The 15891-nt window shown below is 39.7% G+C and overlaps 1 protein-coding gene across 1 annotated transcript in view; it reads left to right on the top strand.

The window, feature by feature from the left end:
- Positions 1-890: 890 nt before the first annotated feature.
- GTF2A1L (general transcription factor IIA subunit 1 like) overlaps positions 891-15891 on the top strand; it is a 58788-nt gene continuing 43787 nt past the window's right edge. The window contains exon 1 of the mRNA XM_047782118.1: positions 891-1385. The gene's annotated coding sequence lies outside the window, so the exon portion shown is untranslated. The remainder of the gene's footprint in view (positions 1386-15891) is intronic.

Genomic DNA, 15891 nt, shown 5'->3' with positions numbered 1-15891 from the left:
CCAAGGTTTTACTTAACTCATTAAATAATGAGGGATCTGGTGAGATGTTACAGGTGGTTCCAAGGATTATTCAAAGCACAGAGACATATATAGGAAATAAGGAATTCAGAAATGAATTTTGCAAATAGATGCAAAATGGATCTATCCACAGGGCGACATCAATAATCAATTTCCCCTCCCTCTACACGATTCATTTGCATTTGCATTGGACAAGGATCACGTACGTTATTATCAGTTTTCTAAAACTTACAGAGTTGTAAAATAGCAATGTGAAGGTGTTGATAACTTGGATAAATGAACTAGTTAGGACACCCTACTAAGCAAAGTCTTTCACAATTCTTCCCAGCTACAGGGTGGACTTTGTCCACAAGAGGGAGAATTCTAAGGAATTTTCAAACTTTGGCAAATAGTATTGCAGAAATGATGTGCATTTAAAGCAACTTTTTTTGGAGTTCCTGCTGTGGCGCAATGGGATCGGCAATGTTTCTGCAGCTCCAGGATGCAGGTTTGATTCCTCACTCAGTACAGTGGGTTAAGGGACCTGACTTTGCCGCAACTGTGGCTCGAATCTGATCCCTGGCCTGGGAACTCCATATGCCATGGGGTAGCCAAAAAAAAAAAAAAAAGAGGAGTTCCCGCCGTGGCGCAGTGGTTAACGAATCCGACTAGGAACCACGAGGTTGCGGGTTCGGTCCCTGCCCTTGCTCAGTGGGTTAACGATCTGGCGTTGCCGCGAGCTGTGGTGTAGGTTGCAGACGTGGCTCAGATCTAGCGTTGCTGTGGCTCTGGCGTAGGCTGGTGGCTGCAGCTCCGATTCAACCCCTAGCCTGGGAACCTCCATATGCCCCCAGAGCGGCCCAAGAAATAGCAAAAAGTCCAAAAAAAAAAAAAAAAGGACTTTTTTTAAAGTCTAGAAAATTATTTTTACGCAATTGTACAGAATCTGTTTTAGATAAGGTGTATGTTCAGAGGAGGCATTAAAGATAGGAAGCTAAATTAGCTCTAATAAAACCAGCCTAACAATCTCTCCACCCACTCTGTGTGAGGAAGCTGCCATGTGTTGGAATTCAGTTTTTATCTAGCTATTAGAGTTGAATTTCAAAACTGCATCAGGAAAATAAAACTTCATAGAAGCCAGATGCTTAAGAACTGTTGTAGCCATCACTGGAATTAACAAGGCTTGACTCTTGTTGGGCAGAAGCAACAAAGAGATTAAGTGACATAAAGTGATCATATTTGTAACAAAATCCTCCAGCTTCAGTCAATCATTTCCTTCTTGTTTTGTCTCAACTCCACCTAGACTTGCCTTCCCCTTTTCGTGTAGACACAGGGAGATTCCACAACATTTTGCTGGGTCTCCCCCATCCTCTGCAGCTCTTACCCAGGTAAGAACAGGGCTGGGTGTAATTGATTGAACCATATGAAACTGACGATATTGAACCAGTCTTGATTACAATTTCTTGGGGCTAAACCTGATTACCTGCATATCTCCCTAGTTTATATGAAACAAAAGATTTTTCTTGTCATATTGGATTAATAAGTTCCTACAGGACTCCCCCTGTGGCTCACATCATAAGTACTTCAGCATTGTCTCTGCAGTGGCTCTGGTTCGATCTCTGGCCCAGAAACTTCCATGTGCTGCAGGTGTGGCCACATGTTAAAAAAAAAAAAGTTCCTGCTTAGGCCTGGCATCTGAATGTGAATTTGACAATGTTAAAACAAGGCAGAATTGCTAGTCAAAATGCAAAAAGTTGAGTTAACAAAAAATACCCTAGAAAAAAGCTCCAGGTGATATTATGCTTTAAAATCATGTTCCATCTGTAAGGAAAATGGATTAGATGAGTTTCCACCGTGTTTTAAAAGATTAAAGTTCATTTCTATGAGGCTTCCTGGGGAAGAAATGCAAACCACCACTACACTTTGTGGACCGTAACCTTTCCTTCATCCTCACCTCATCTATTTGCTTCAGAAGAGCCATTAAAACCTCAGGTGAGAGCATAGCATATGTAAATAATATGATTGTGTGTGTTGATGATTTTCCTGAAAAGCCCATTTTTGTACTTACCCAGAATTGCTGTGGATTCCCTGTAATACAATTTGCGGTATACTCTTTAAACAGAAGAGGGCGCTCGCAGGCAAGCTGCTGCTACACCGAAGGAGAAACAGCCTTTGAATTTGGAATTTGGTTGTGCTTGTATTATGATTAATAAAAGATCTTGGGGGCACTTTTTAAAGCATTTCAAAGCATTGTGAATCCAGTGGAGTATAATTAAAATTAATGCAATAGACAAACACTTTAAAGTATTCTTAATGCCTTGTCTAAAAATGCTGTTGAATACAATTTTGCACATCCAGAAGATTTAAATACCATACTTAATCTCTAAACATTTCTAAGTACTAAAGAGACAGAAAAAAAGAGTGCCTTCCTTCTCAACACATTTCAAACAAACTTATTCTAATGATAATTAATACACTCCAAATCTGCTTACTTTAAAAGATGTATAAAATGTTATAATGAATCCATCCTATTGGACTTCTGAGCTTCCAGGTGCTTGAATCAAGGTCAACGTGGTCTCTCAAAAGCTCCAGCCCAGGATTGTACATATAGGTTCTTAAGGAAGAACAAGCAAACATGTGCTTTCAGGAGAATATTCCATGCCACCTTGACTCAGGGACAAGCCTTTACCCTGTTTAGTCTTCTGAAATCAGTAATGAGCATTGTTTTTTCAAGATGGACTCTGTTTTTCTCTCATAAATCTTTCTGCATGGATGACGTCTTTCTCTTATAAAGCCTGGGAACAATGCATTTTCAAAAATCTTAGAGCATGAGTAAGTCTATGAATGTGGCTAAAACATTCGGCGTGACAGGTGGTATCTTCCACACTGAAGTTCAGAAGGCTTGTTTAAGACATTGGGTGCCTTAAGTGGTTACTATGAATCACCTCAAAATACTATGTGAGCATCGCTCCAATTAATTGTCTTACTGATGCTGATGTTTATTATCTTACATGTGCCTGCATTTTTTCTAGGCACTGGGGATAAGTAATCACAAAAATAGTAAATTCCTGTTCTTGTAGAAGACATGTAATAGTGGGAGAAGTCAGACAATAAACAGATAACAAGTTGTGCTCATTGCTGTGCAGAAAAAAAAAAAAAAAGCAGCAGAATGGCAGAGAATGATGCTCTTGCAGATAGGTTGGTGAGGGAGGTTCTGTCTGTTGGGATAACATTCTAGCAGAGACCCGAAAAAAGCCAGAAGACTGTGTCCAGGAACTGCTAGTGCAGAGGCACTGTACTCAAGGTGTGCTTAGCCTAAGTGAGGAACACCAAGGAGGCAGGTGGCTATGAGGTGGCCAGGATGGAATGAACAAGGAAGGTGGTTGGGGGAGTAATCAGAGAGGTTGTGGGTAGGTGAGGGAAAAGCAGATCATTAGGGTTCTGTGAGCTCTAGGAAGGACTCTTGAGTTTTCTTCTGAGGGAAATGTGAAGGACTGGAAGGTTTTGTCTGGGGGAGTGAGTAGAAGTCGGGCAATGACAGAAGCAGAGAGCGCAGTTAGGAGGCTACTGCAATAACTCAGGAGAGAGGTGATGGTGACTAGGAGTAGTGATTAGAGATGAAAATGGTTGGACTCAGAATACGTTGGAAATACAGAGCCAATAGTGCGTGCCGATGGATTGGATTGGATTGGATTCCCAGAGTGAGGGAACGAAGGAAACCAAAAATGACTCCCAGATTTTTGGCTTGCACAGCTATAAAGTGGAGCTGTCTTATATGGAGAAAGGGATGACTGTTGTAGGACTAAGTTTGGGGAGAAAGATCAGATGTTCAGGTTTGGATGTGTGAACTCTGAGAGGCCTATTGGACATCCAAGTGGAGACAGTAAGTTATAATTGGATATATAAGGAAGGACAGAGGGCTGGGCTAGAGATGTGACTTTTAGAGATGTCAGTACTTAAAATTGTAAGACTGGATGAGATACCCAGGAGTGAATATAAAGACTAGGGGTGGCATGAGAACTGATCCTTTGTTCAGAGGTCAGGAAAATAAGGATGATCCAGTAAAGGAGACTAAGAAAAAGGAGCTGGTTGGAGAAAATGTAATCAGCTGCCTCAAATGCTGTTGGCAAGATGAAGACTACAATTGACTGCTGAATTTAGCAACATGGAAAACATTGGTGAACTTGACAGACAGCTCAAGTGGGTGTGGAGACAGTGAGTAGAAGGTTTCCAAAGGGAGTTTTGCTGTAAATATGATCACTGGGACAGCAGCTGGTGAGGATGAGATCTTTTTTAACACCCCTTCCACCCTCAAGATCTGTCTTGGGGTTGGTCTTTACTAGCATCTCTTCTTCATTATTATTATTTTCTAATCTTACAGATGCTGACTCCTGCAAAAAATTTCTTCCTCTTTCTCATTGCCGACACTCATAGAAAATGATTCTTTGTCATTTTTCAGTCCATGGTCTGAATCTTTTGGTGTTTTCATCTTCAGGTGTGCCTATTTCTTCAGAGTTTTCATTAATGATATGCAGGGCGTTGAAGGTATTATATACCAAAATAAAGTCAACCATTGCTTCAATCATCTCTTGTTTTGCTTTTAAAGATTTTCTTGATTGAGCTCCACTGGTCAATGCCATTTCATGTTGGTGTGGAGATCTCACTCTCGATTTTATTATGAAACAGAATAATTATGAATGGGTTGCTAGCTCCACAATATTATGAACACCTGCTAATTCCTCCAAGTTCCTGCAGGATTAAAAAATACATAACTCTCTGTTGAATAGGTTTTATATTTACCTAACAATTTGTACTTTGATTCTTTGTTATAGTCTGGTATAATAATATTCTATGTAAATAGCTGTCTAGTAACTAAGTGAATTTTAATAAAATTAAAATATTTATAAAAAGTACAATTTAAGCAACTGCTAATGCAATGTTTTATTTTCTTGATTTCTTCTATAGTTTTATTTATTTATTTATTTATTTTTGTCTTTTGTCTTTTTGTTGTTGTTGTTGCTATTTCTTGGGCCGCTCCCTCGGCATATGGAGGTTCCCAGGCTAGGGGTTGAATCGGAGCTGTAGCTACCGGCCTACGCCAGAGCCACCGAAACTCGGGATCCGAGCCGCGTCTGCAACCTACACCACAGCTCACGGCAACGCCGGATCGTTAACCCACTGAGCAAGGGCAGGGACCGAACCCGCAACCTCATGGTTCCTAGTTGGATTCGTTAACCATTGCGCCACGACGGGAACTCCTCTTCTTTAGTTTTAAAACAATCAGTGATTACAATAGAAGAGTAAACATCAATTTTAAAGATATTATTCAAATACAGATAGTATATATTTCATGTGTGAAGAAATCAAACAATACTTACCAAGCAAAAATATTACTTCTTGCCATTCATACTCTATTTCACTCTTCTGTGGTTTTGTTTTTTGCTTTCCTTTTCTTTCTTTCTCTCTCTTTCTCTCTTTCCTTCCTTCCTTCCTTCCTTCCTTCCTTCCTTCCTTCCTTCCTTCCTTCCTTCCTTCCTTCCTTCCTTCCTTCCTTCTTTCTTTCTTTCTTTCTTTCTTTCTTTCTTTCTTTCTTTCTTTCTTTCTTTCTTTCTTTCAACATGGCTGCCCCTGCAGCATATGGAAGTTCCCATGCTAAGGGTTGAGCCACATCTGCGACCTGTGCTGTAGCTTGCAGCAATGCTGTATCCTTAACCCAATGAGTGATGCCAGGGATTGAACCTGCATCCTCACAGAGGCTATGATGTGTTCTTAAACCACTGAAATGGGAACTCATATTTCACTCTTTTGAAAGATACAGTGGCAACTCCAAATAGTCACAGAGGATGACAGAATTGATGTAACTCTCAAGTTCTGTTTCGTCTTGTTGTTGTTGTTGTTTAGAGCTAGACCTGTGGCCAGTGGAAGTTCCTCATCCAGGGGTCAAGTCCTAGCTGCAGGTGTCAGCCTATGCCACAGCCACAGCAATCCTGGATCTGTGCCAACTACACCACAGTTTGCAGGAACACCAGATCCTTAACCCACTGAGTGGGGCCAGGGATCGAACCCACATGCTCATGGATATTAGTTGGGTTCATAACCCATAGAGCCACAGTGGGAACTCCCATGTTTCCTCATCTTTATGACCAGTGTTTATTTTGAATCTCTGGCTCAAACCCAGGAATACGTAACACCAAAGGGGATGGGGACAAGAACTGTGTCAGAAGTAAGTTCAATTATGGACTGTCACGGATTCCCAAAATGAATATGTGTATCTGAATCCCCATGTGTCCTGGATCCAACTGTTTAACTGGGAATTTTCCAAATTAACTTCTATATAGAATACAGTGTTTACTAAATGCTGAGATATATTAAAATATGCCAACTTGAAGCTTGCATTACAGATTTTTAAAACTCAACAGTAATTGTAGCAATTATTTAGAACCCTATGCCAATAAAAAAGTGTGTGTGTGGCGGGGGGAACATTTTATCCCCAACATGCTTAGAACTGCCAGCATGTGGTGGTACAGAAAGCAGTCTTTTAGTCAATTTCCTTATGTATTTAAATTTTCTGCAGACAGTGTGTGCTATTATTGCCTGTTGCCAGAACTGACTGCCCTCTCCCCCATCCTTGGTATTCCTTGGAGGGTGGATATCTCTGTGTGCTGGCGGTGATCCAGTAGTGAAAAGGATCCAATAGTTATGATGCAGAAGATAGAGAGGGAGGAAATTGCTGGGACCCTATCTCTTAGTGGACCAGATGGGATGGGATCCCAGGCAGCAGTGGAAGACTGATTTAGATAAGGGTACGAACAGCTCACCCATTGCAATAGGAGGCAAGGCAGAATTTATGGGTACAGAGAGAGGCAGGCCTACAGACCCAACATGTTATTTCTTAGTTTCTTTTACAGAGAGGGAATTGGATTCAGAGACTTTCTACCTTCCCAGAAAGGATGGGTATCTATGAACTTCCTTTTAAAGAAATTTTATGACTTTTTTATTTTCTTGAGTACTTTGGTCATGTCCTTCAATTTATGTGCTCTTTACTGGTATTAATGCTTGAATGCTAACCATACTGACCCCAATGGGGATGGATATTCTTGTGATTTTGGAACCGAGATTATGAATTCCCCCCTAGCAGGGAGTAAATGTTCTGATTTGGGAAACCCAGTTGTGAACACTGTGGAATTTAGTCTCTCTCTGCTTCTCATCTCTGAGAGAGATGCTCCAGATCTGAGAGTGGCCACGTGGGGTGTGTGTGGGGGGGGATGGCACCCAGCTGCAGTGCTTGTCCTTTTCCATAGGGTTTTATTTTGATATTTTCACACTGCTCTGAGAGAATTTCACCCAAAGGTCCTCAAGTGCCATGAAAAGGACAAGGAAAGAGCATCTGTGAACCATGGCATTGTTAAATGCCAAGAGCCTTCCTCTCCAGTGGATTATTTTGAGACATTGAAACACTTTTCAAAGGCTTTGCTAAGTACTCATTGTGGAAAAGGACAAGTTCTATATTAAACTCACACTTGGGCCAGAAGTGGCCTTGGATGAAATTGTGAACTAGATGATGTTCGTTGCCTTCCTTTTATTGCCTTTTCCTCCATCCGTGGATTCTCCATCCCCTGAAGTCTCTTGGAGTCTTCCCTTTGTTCCTCTTTGCTTTGTATGACTGAGTGCCAAGAAAGGCTATGTATCAGTAATTTAGATCTTGTTCTTCTCTGGGGACATTGCTTCTGCTGTAGGCTTTGTAAACAGAGCGGCGCATTCTTCTCCACCCCCACAGACCTCTAACTCTCTCTGCTTGCTCTGTGGTCATCCTCCAATCTCCCTCTGTGCTGCCATCAGTGGAGAACACGTGATCTGGCCCTTACCTCTCAGCCAGCCTTAGCTTTGCCGTGACTGCCCCTGTTCTCTCATCCTCCAGCCAACCTGAACTGCTCTCATTTCCTCAGACTCCCCACGTTCCCTCTCACACCCCAAGCTTGGGCTTGTACTGTGCCCTTTCTCTGGAATACCCTTCTTTGTCCCTTTCCTTTGTCTCTCACTCATTGCACAGATCTAACTTGAGGCATTCTACTCCAGGAAGCCTTCCCTGACTCGCCACCAGGTTAGGTGCGCCTCAGAAATAATTTTTAGTATTAACCCCATTCTATTGGAAATGCTCGTGTGTTTTCTCCCCCATGCTTCCCATCTGAGATTTTGGTTGGGGTGGCTCTCTCCGCAGTGATTTCCCATTTTGGGGGAAGAGGCCCAAACATGGGGGTGGCAGTAGGTGATGATAGTATCGATGGCAATGCTAAGGTGCTGATCCCTTAGCCAGAGCTTATGATCCATATGTTGAATAAAAAAATATTTGGATCACTGCACTACTTCTCCGAAAGATAGTTGCATTTTAGTCCCGGATTTGCCCCCATAAACAGATTAGAAATTTCATTTTATAGTAGTTTAACAGTACATTCAAATTAATAACAATCCATAAATGCTTTCCATATTGAAGGTACTGTGCTAGGAACAACAGTGATTCAGTTATACATGAGCACACATCCATTCTCTTTCAGATTCTTTTCTTACCTCGATTATCATAGAATCAAATATTCTTTTTTTTTCTTTCATTTTTTGGCCACCAGCAGCTTATGGAGATCCCAGACCAGGGATCAATCAGATTTGAGCTGAAGTTGCGATCTAAGCCCCAGCTACGGAAATGCTGGATCCTTAACCCACTGTGCTGGCCGGGGATCAAACCTTCATCCCAGCCCTCTCAAGGTGCCACTGATCCTGTTGTGCCAAAGTGGGAATTCCTAAATAGATTTTTTCTTAATAAAACACATGCATATCTTCAAGGGATTGAAAAGATTAAAATGTTTATTTTACAATTTGATTTAAATTTGTGTAAACTGCTGAAAGTGAAGAGGAAGCATCTTTAGCCTTTTAACTCCTACTGTGTAATAGGGCTTGGGTTTTTGCCTTTAATCCTGAATATCCAATAAAGTAAGTGTTGTTTCTGGTTGTGAAATGAGAGTATCTGTCTTTTGTTAAAAGTATTTTGGAACCATTCGCTAGCTGTGGAAGGTTTTTGCCTGCACTTGAAACAAGATCAGATGCTTAATTTCTTTGACCCTTCCCCAGAAGGATATAATGTAACCTTCAGTTAAAAGGGGGAGTTATTATTTTATGGATAGGGAGTTTCACTTTGGCAAGATGAAAAGAGTTCTGGGGGTGGGTAGTGGGGGTGGCTGTGCAACAATGTCAATGTACTAAAGCCACCGAACTGTATCCCTAGACATGTGAAGATGGCCAATTTTAGGTTATGCATCTTTTATCACAATTAAAAAGAGTTAGGTCCAACCTGAAAAAGAGAGTCTCTCCTGATACCCTGTAGCATCTTTGTTGAGGATTGATTTATCATAAAATTCACCTGTTTTATGTGTACGGGTCAATGGTTTTGGTATACTCACAGAATTATACCACCATCACCACAATACATTTTAGAAGATTTCCATCTCCTGCCAAAGATCCCTCCAGCCCATTCAGGCACTCCTTGTTCTCATCCCAGGCCCAGGAAATCACTAATCCACATCTATATATCTGCCTTTTTTTGGATAGTTCATATTAATGGAATTTTACAGTATAGACATTTTACAATATGTCTTCTTTCACTCAGTAGAATGTTTTTGCAGTTCATTCACATTGTTTATCCAGGTTCATTCATGTATCAATATTTCATTCCTTTTTATTGTCAAGCAGTATTCCATTGCATGGCTGTGCCACATTGTATTTACCCATTCCTCCCTTGATGGACGTTTCAGTTTTCCCCACTTTTTTTTTTTTTTTTTGTCTTTCATCTTTTGTCTTTTTAGGGCTGCACCCGAGACATATGGAAGTTCCCAGGCTAGGGATCCAATCAGAGCTACAGCTGCTGGCCTATACCACAGCCACAGCAACGTGGGATCTGAGCCATGTCTGTGACCTACATCACAGCTCATAGCAATGCCAGATCCTTAACCCACTGAGAGAGGCCAGGGATCGAACCTGCACCTCATGGTTACTAGTCGGGTTCATTAACCACTGAGCCACTATGGGAACTCTGGGTTTCCCCCACTTTTTTACTATCATCCATAGCTCTGTTGCAAACATTCATGTACAATGATTTGTGTCACCATGTTTTCCTCTCTCTTGGGTATGAGTGGAACTGCTGACTCATTATGGTAAATTTATATTTAACTTTCCAAGAAATTGCCAAACTGTTTTCTAAAGTAGTTGCACCATTTTATGCTTTCTTCACATCCTTGCCAACACTGGTTTGTACCTCTTTGTTTTCTGTTTGTTCCTTCTGTTCTTTCTTTTGCTTTTCTTTTTTCCTAACTTCCTATTGGCTATTTATACTTTTTTTTTTAGAATTCCATTTTGATTTATCTATAGTATTTTGAGTGTATTTCTTTGTGTAGCTTTTTAAAGTGGTTGCTCTAGATATTACATTATACATGCATAATTATATTTTTTTAATTTAATTTTTTTTTTTTTAGGGCCACATATGTGGCACATGGAAGTTCCCAGGCTAAGGTCCAAATCAGAGCTTCAGCTGCCAGCCTATGCCACAGCCATAGCAACATGGGAAGTGAACTGCAGCTCACAGCAATGCTGGGCCTTAATGCACTGAGCGAGGCCAAGGAATTCAACCCTTGTCCTCATGGATACTAGTCGGGTTCATTACTGCTGAGCCACGACAGGAACTCCTACATGCATAACTTATCATAATCAACATTTTTACCAGTTCCAGCGAACTGAAGAAACCTCATTTACTTTATCCTTCCCCATTGATAATAGAATTTGAGAGCCATATGGGCCAATATTACAATTTTTGCTTCAACTGTGAAACACATTAACTCAAAAGAAGGAGAGTCTACTACATTTCCCCATATTCTTACTTTACTTTCTTATTTCTTTCTCCCTGGTATTCCTCCTTTTATTATTTCCTTTCTATTTCAAAATATCCTTTAGCCATTCTTTTAGAGTAGTTTTGCTGGCAATGTTTTTTTGTTTTGTTTTCTTTCTTATTTGAGAATGTTTTGATTTTCCCCTGAAGTATGTTATTACCAAGTGTGGGATTCTGAGTTGACAGTTCTTTCCTTTTAGCACTTTTCTTTCAGTCCACTTCCTTCTGACCTCTGTGGTTTCTGATAAGAAATCTTCTTACATCTGAATTAACTATTCTCTTTCTGTTCAAATTGGGTTATTTCTATAGTTCTATCTTCAGGTTCACCGATTCTTTCCTTTCTCATCTCCACTCTGCTGTTGAATGTATTAGCATGCTAGGGGTGCTGTAGCAAACTACCATAAATTCAGTAACTTAAAATAAAAGACATTTATTCTCCCAAGCTGAAGTTTGGCTAGAAGTTTGAAATCAAGGTGGTGATAGAGCCCTGGAACTTTTAGGGAAGAATTTGAATTTCATCCCTGTCTCTTCTAGCTTCTGCTGTTTGCCAGTAATCCTTGGTATTCTTTGGTTTGTAGATGCATCACTCTAGACCCTCTCTCTGTCCTCATATGGCTGCCTTTTTCTGTGTATTTTTGTCTTTTCCTTATAAGCACATCAGTCATATTGGATTAGAGGCCCATTCTTTTCCATTATGGGCTCATCTTAAATTGTATCTGCAATAACTCTATTTCCAAATAAAGTTACATTCTGAGGTACTGGGAGTTGGGACTTCAATATACCTTTGGGGTAGACATAATTCAACCCATAAGCCTATCCACTGAATTTTTTATTTTGGTTATTATATTTTTCAGTTATTAAATATTCATTTAGTTCTTCTTTATATCTTCTATGACTTTGCTGAGACTTTCTATTTTTTCATTTGTTTAAAGCACTTGTTAAATTGTTTGTTTAATTGCTTGTCAAAGCAGTTTTATGAAGGCTGCTTTTAGATACTTGTCAGATAATTCTAACATCTTAGTCATCTCTGTGTTGGTGTTGATTAATTGTCTTTTCACATTCAAGTAGAGATTTTCATGGTTCTTGGTAGAACAGATGATTTTCAATTGCATCCTGGATATTTTGATTATTATAAGTCTCTGGATCTTATTTAAATTTTTTTTGAGTCCTTTTTTTAAAATTTATTTTTATTTTTATTTTTTTGTTTGTTAGGGCATATGTAAGTTCCCAGGTTAGGGGCTGAATTGGAGCTACAGCTGCTGGCCTACACCACAGCCACAGCAATGTGGGATCTGAGCTGTGTCTGAGACCTACACCACAGCTCAGGACAATGCCCCAGTCCCTGACCCACTGTGCGAGACCAGGGATCAAACTTGCATCCTCATGGATACTAGTTGGATTAGTTTCTGCTGCACTATGATGGGATATCCCAAAGCTTCTATTCTCTCTGACACAGGGCCAATGGTGCCCACTTGCTATTGTGGGTGGAGGTAAAGGGCCATGTTTCCTGCTCAGACTCTATTGATGGCCCAGGGAGGAGGATCTCCTTGTCATTTTTGGCTAGGGTGGGAGTTCAGGCCTTCACTGATATCACACTTGTTGACACAGGAAGGGAACCTTGTATTTTCCTGCTCACATGGCATCCACTGACACTGCAAGGGGCGGTCTCACTATCCCAGCAGGAATGAAAGCCTTCATCTTTTCTGACACCACTCTAGTGGGTGGTGAGGATACTTCATTATACTGGGTTGGGGGGATGAGTCCAAACATCCCATGTAGTCTCCAGTGACATTGTGGGATGGCTGTACCTCATTACAATTGGGCAAGAATGGAAGTCTAAAGTCACTACTCTGCCTTTGAAGACAGGCAGTGGCGGGATGGGCAGTTTTTTTCTGTGGTCTTTGGAGTACAGTAGTTATTGTCTAAAGTTTTCTATCTTTCTGCTCCTTTCCCGGTCCTTTTGCTAGAGAAAAAAGACTTTTGTTGTTTTTTGTCCATGACTGTTGAAGCTTCAAGGTTTTTGGCTTCACCAGTATCTAGTCCGGTATAGATGAGGCAAAAAGAAAACAAAGGGCTTGACTGTTGTGTTGTTCTTTGAGTTGTAAAGTCCCTAACTCATCTGGACTTTTCTTCACCTTTCAGAGTTCTTATCTTTGTTTTATGAATACTATCAAGAGTGTTTTAGCTATACTTTGCAGAAGGAGTAGGAAGTGTGTCTATTCCATGTTGTCCCTACCTGTCCTGATATTTGAACCACCCAAGATATAGAATATTCAAGATGCTGCTATTACATCTTATAAAATGAGATTAATTAGGAAAGAAGAAAAGGCAGTTATTGTGGGAACAAAGCTGGTTGGTTCTTTCCAGGTCATAGCCTTAAACAGAATTTATTGGTCTTCACTTCCATCTTCTCTAAGTAGAAATCTAGATTGGAAAATTAACTGGAAACAACAGACATTATTCTTGCTAATATTTCATATTCATATTTGATTACACACATTGTGATTAAAGAAATGAAAATTGAATCATTTGTTAGCTAGGAAATCACTGAATTCTTATCAAGACCCTCATGAGAATGCTAAAAAGTAGCCATAAGGAAAATTACGTTTGAAGGCATGAGTTAATTATAATCGCTAATTTTCATATGTATACAATAATATTAATATTAAAACATTTAAAAATAGGTAGTATTTGATAAGAATGTCCCTCTGTGTGATAAGGTCACCAGTTGGCCATAGCACTGTGTCACATGGTCATTTTAACTGAAATCCTGTATGCTGGGGGCAGGGATTCATCAATACTGGAACAGTATCTGATGTTCAAATAACGTGAGTTGTATTTGAAAATGGAAAATGTTACAGAAGTGCCGAGTGTAAATAAATCAGAACTACTAACATTGCAACCATTTCAAAGTTACAAGGTGAGGTAGAGATTATCTGGATTTTCATTTCCTGAAAGATGTGAAGGATGAAACATAGGCAGAGAAACACAATACTGTTGGGCTTGTGCACTGGTTGCAAAATGTTCAGAAACTAATTATGAACATTTGCTGCCTTAAGCCATATGCTCATAGAGTAACTTGTATTTTTCATTACTGATAAATATATTATTTAGAGTTTAGAGTTACTGAAATGCCCTGCATTTGACTGTAAAATTTAATATGTGAAAGATAATGGGCTGTCTCTAAAATACATTTAAAAAAAAATCTCATTCAGAGAAAGGACCTCATAGATATGGCCTTTTCTCACAATAAGCAAAGAGAAATTTTTTCTTTACTTTTGTAATAATATCACTGAAACCTCCAGGCAAAAGTAATATGAACATACAGAATACAGAAAAATTAATCTGATTATTAAGATTTGTTTAAATGTTGCAAAACTGGTGTTGATTACAAATGATATATTAAATAGATAGTATAGCCTCTAAACAAAGCAGGAGAAAATGAAAATCTGATGCTCTGAACTGTGATGGGCGATTGGGGAAGAGCTTTATGCTTTGCCACAGGTGTAATTTCAAAGAACGGCAAAAATCTCAAAGAGGGACCAAAGCTCAGCATTCTTTTTTTATTCTCTATTTACTAACATAAAAAAATAGTCACTGTAAAATTGCCCCACTGAGGTTTTGGGATCTTGAAATTTCAATTTTAGCATCAAAAGTTTTTTGTATATGCAACACACTTCCCCCTGAGTTTGAAAAATTTACAAAAGAAATGTGATCATTACATGACTACAACAGTCTGCTTGTTTGATAACATGGGGTCAACTCTATCAAATATCAGTCTATAAAGATTCCTTTACATACTTTTCAAATGCTCTTGCAACTGATGAGAATATTCAGGAAACGTTAAATGCTGAGATTACAATGAGGAACAATCAAGACTTCGATAGTTGCAGTCATATCAGAGAATGGGTCTTGTATTATTTAACTCATTTTGTGGAACAAATTACCCCCAAACTTAAGTGCTTAAAATGACAAATATTTATTAGCTCACAGTTTCTGAGGACTGGGAATATGGGAGATGCCTAGAAGGTGATTCTGGTTCAGTCTCTCAAAAGAATGCAGATAAACTGTCACTTGAGGCTGGAGTCATCTGACAGCCCAAAAGGAGAGCTTTCCAAGCTTACTCCTATGATTATCTACAGGCTTCTGATCCTTGCTGGCTATGGGCTGGACTCTTGGTTCCTTGCCACATGGGCCTCTCCAAGGCTGAGTGCTTGACTATCCTCACAGTATGACAGCTGTCTTCTCCCAAGTGAATGATCCAAAGGAGTCCCAAGGAAGGAAGCCACAGTCATTTATAACCTAATCTTGGAAGTGATACATCATTAGTTCTGTTTTATTCTATTGGTCACCCGGCCAAACCATGGTACAATGTGGAAGGGGGAAACACAAGGTTGCAAATACCAAAAAGTAAGGCTTGTTGGGAGCTGTCCTGGAAGCTGGCTGTCACAGGTCCAGAGCAGTTTTGCTATTTGGATTCACCTTGAACATAGGTTAAAGCAGACCTCCTCTAAAAGCCATTGTCTCTTCTTGGGAAGAAACTGCATCTGAATCTACAAGTGACCATGCAGATAGACCAAGGGGCAAATGGAACATTATTGACATTTTCCTGCAAAAGTTACATAACCTATCTGCAACCCAAGTCTACTAAATGTAGAAAGAAATAGCAGTTCCATTTAGTCACATTTTTCATGGATACCAAAGTCCAAATTTGATTTCAAAAGTATGTATGATCTACAGTATAGCCCTGAGAAGAGTAAAATGTATAACAAAGTAAAACAATAAAGTATGCTATCATAAAAAGTTAGGTGATTACCAATCCTATGCATTCAGGAATAGTTTTAAAATAAGCTGAAAGGTCTCTTGTTTTTCATCTTATTTCCCAGATTGAATAATTTAATTGGATTTTTTGATATCAGTAGGAATCAGTGACTGCTTTTAGCCTTTCTATCTTGGCCATAAGGTAT

This window comes from Phacochoerus africanus, chromosome 5 (genome assembly GCF_016906955.1).
Source record: "Phacochoerus africanus isolate WHEZ1 chromosome 5, ROS_Pafr_v1, whole genome shotgun sequence".
NCBI lineage: Eukaryota > Metazoa > Chordata > Mammalia > Artiodactyla > Suidae > Phacochoerus > Phacochoerus africanus.
Note: the sequence above shows the minus strand (reverse complement) of the source record. Positions and strands in the feature narration are given on the sequence as shown.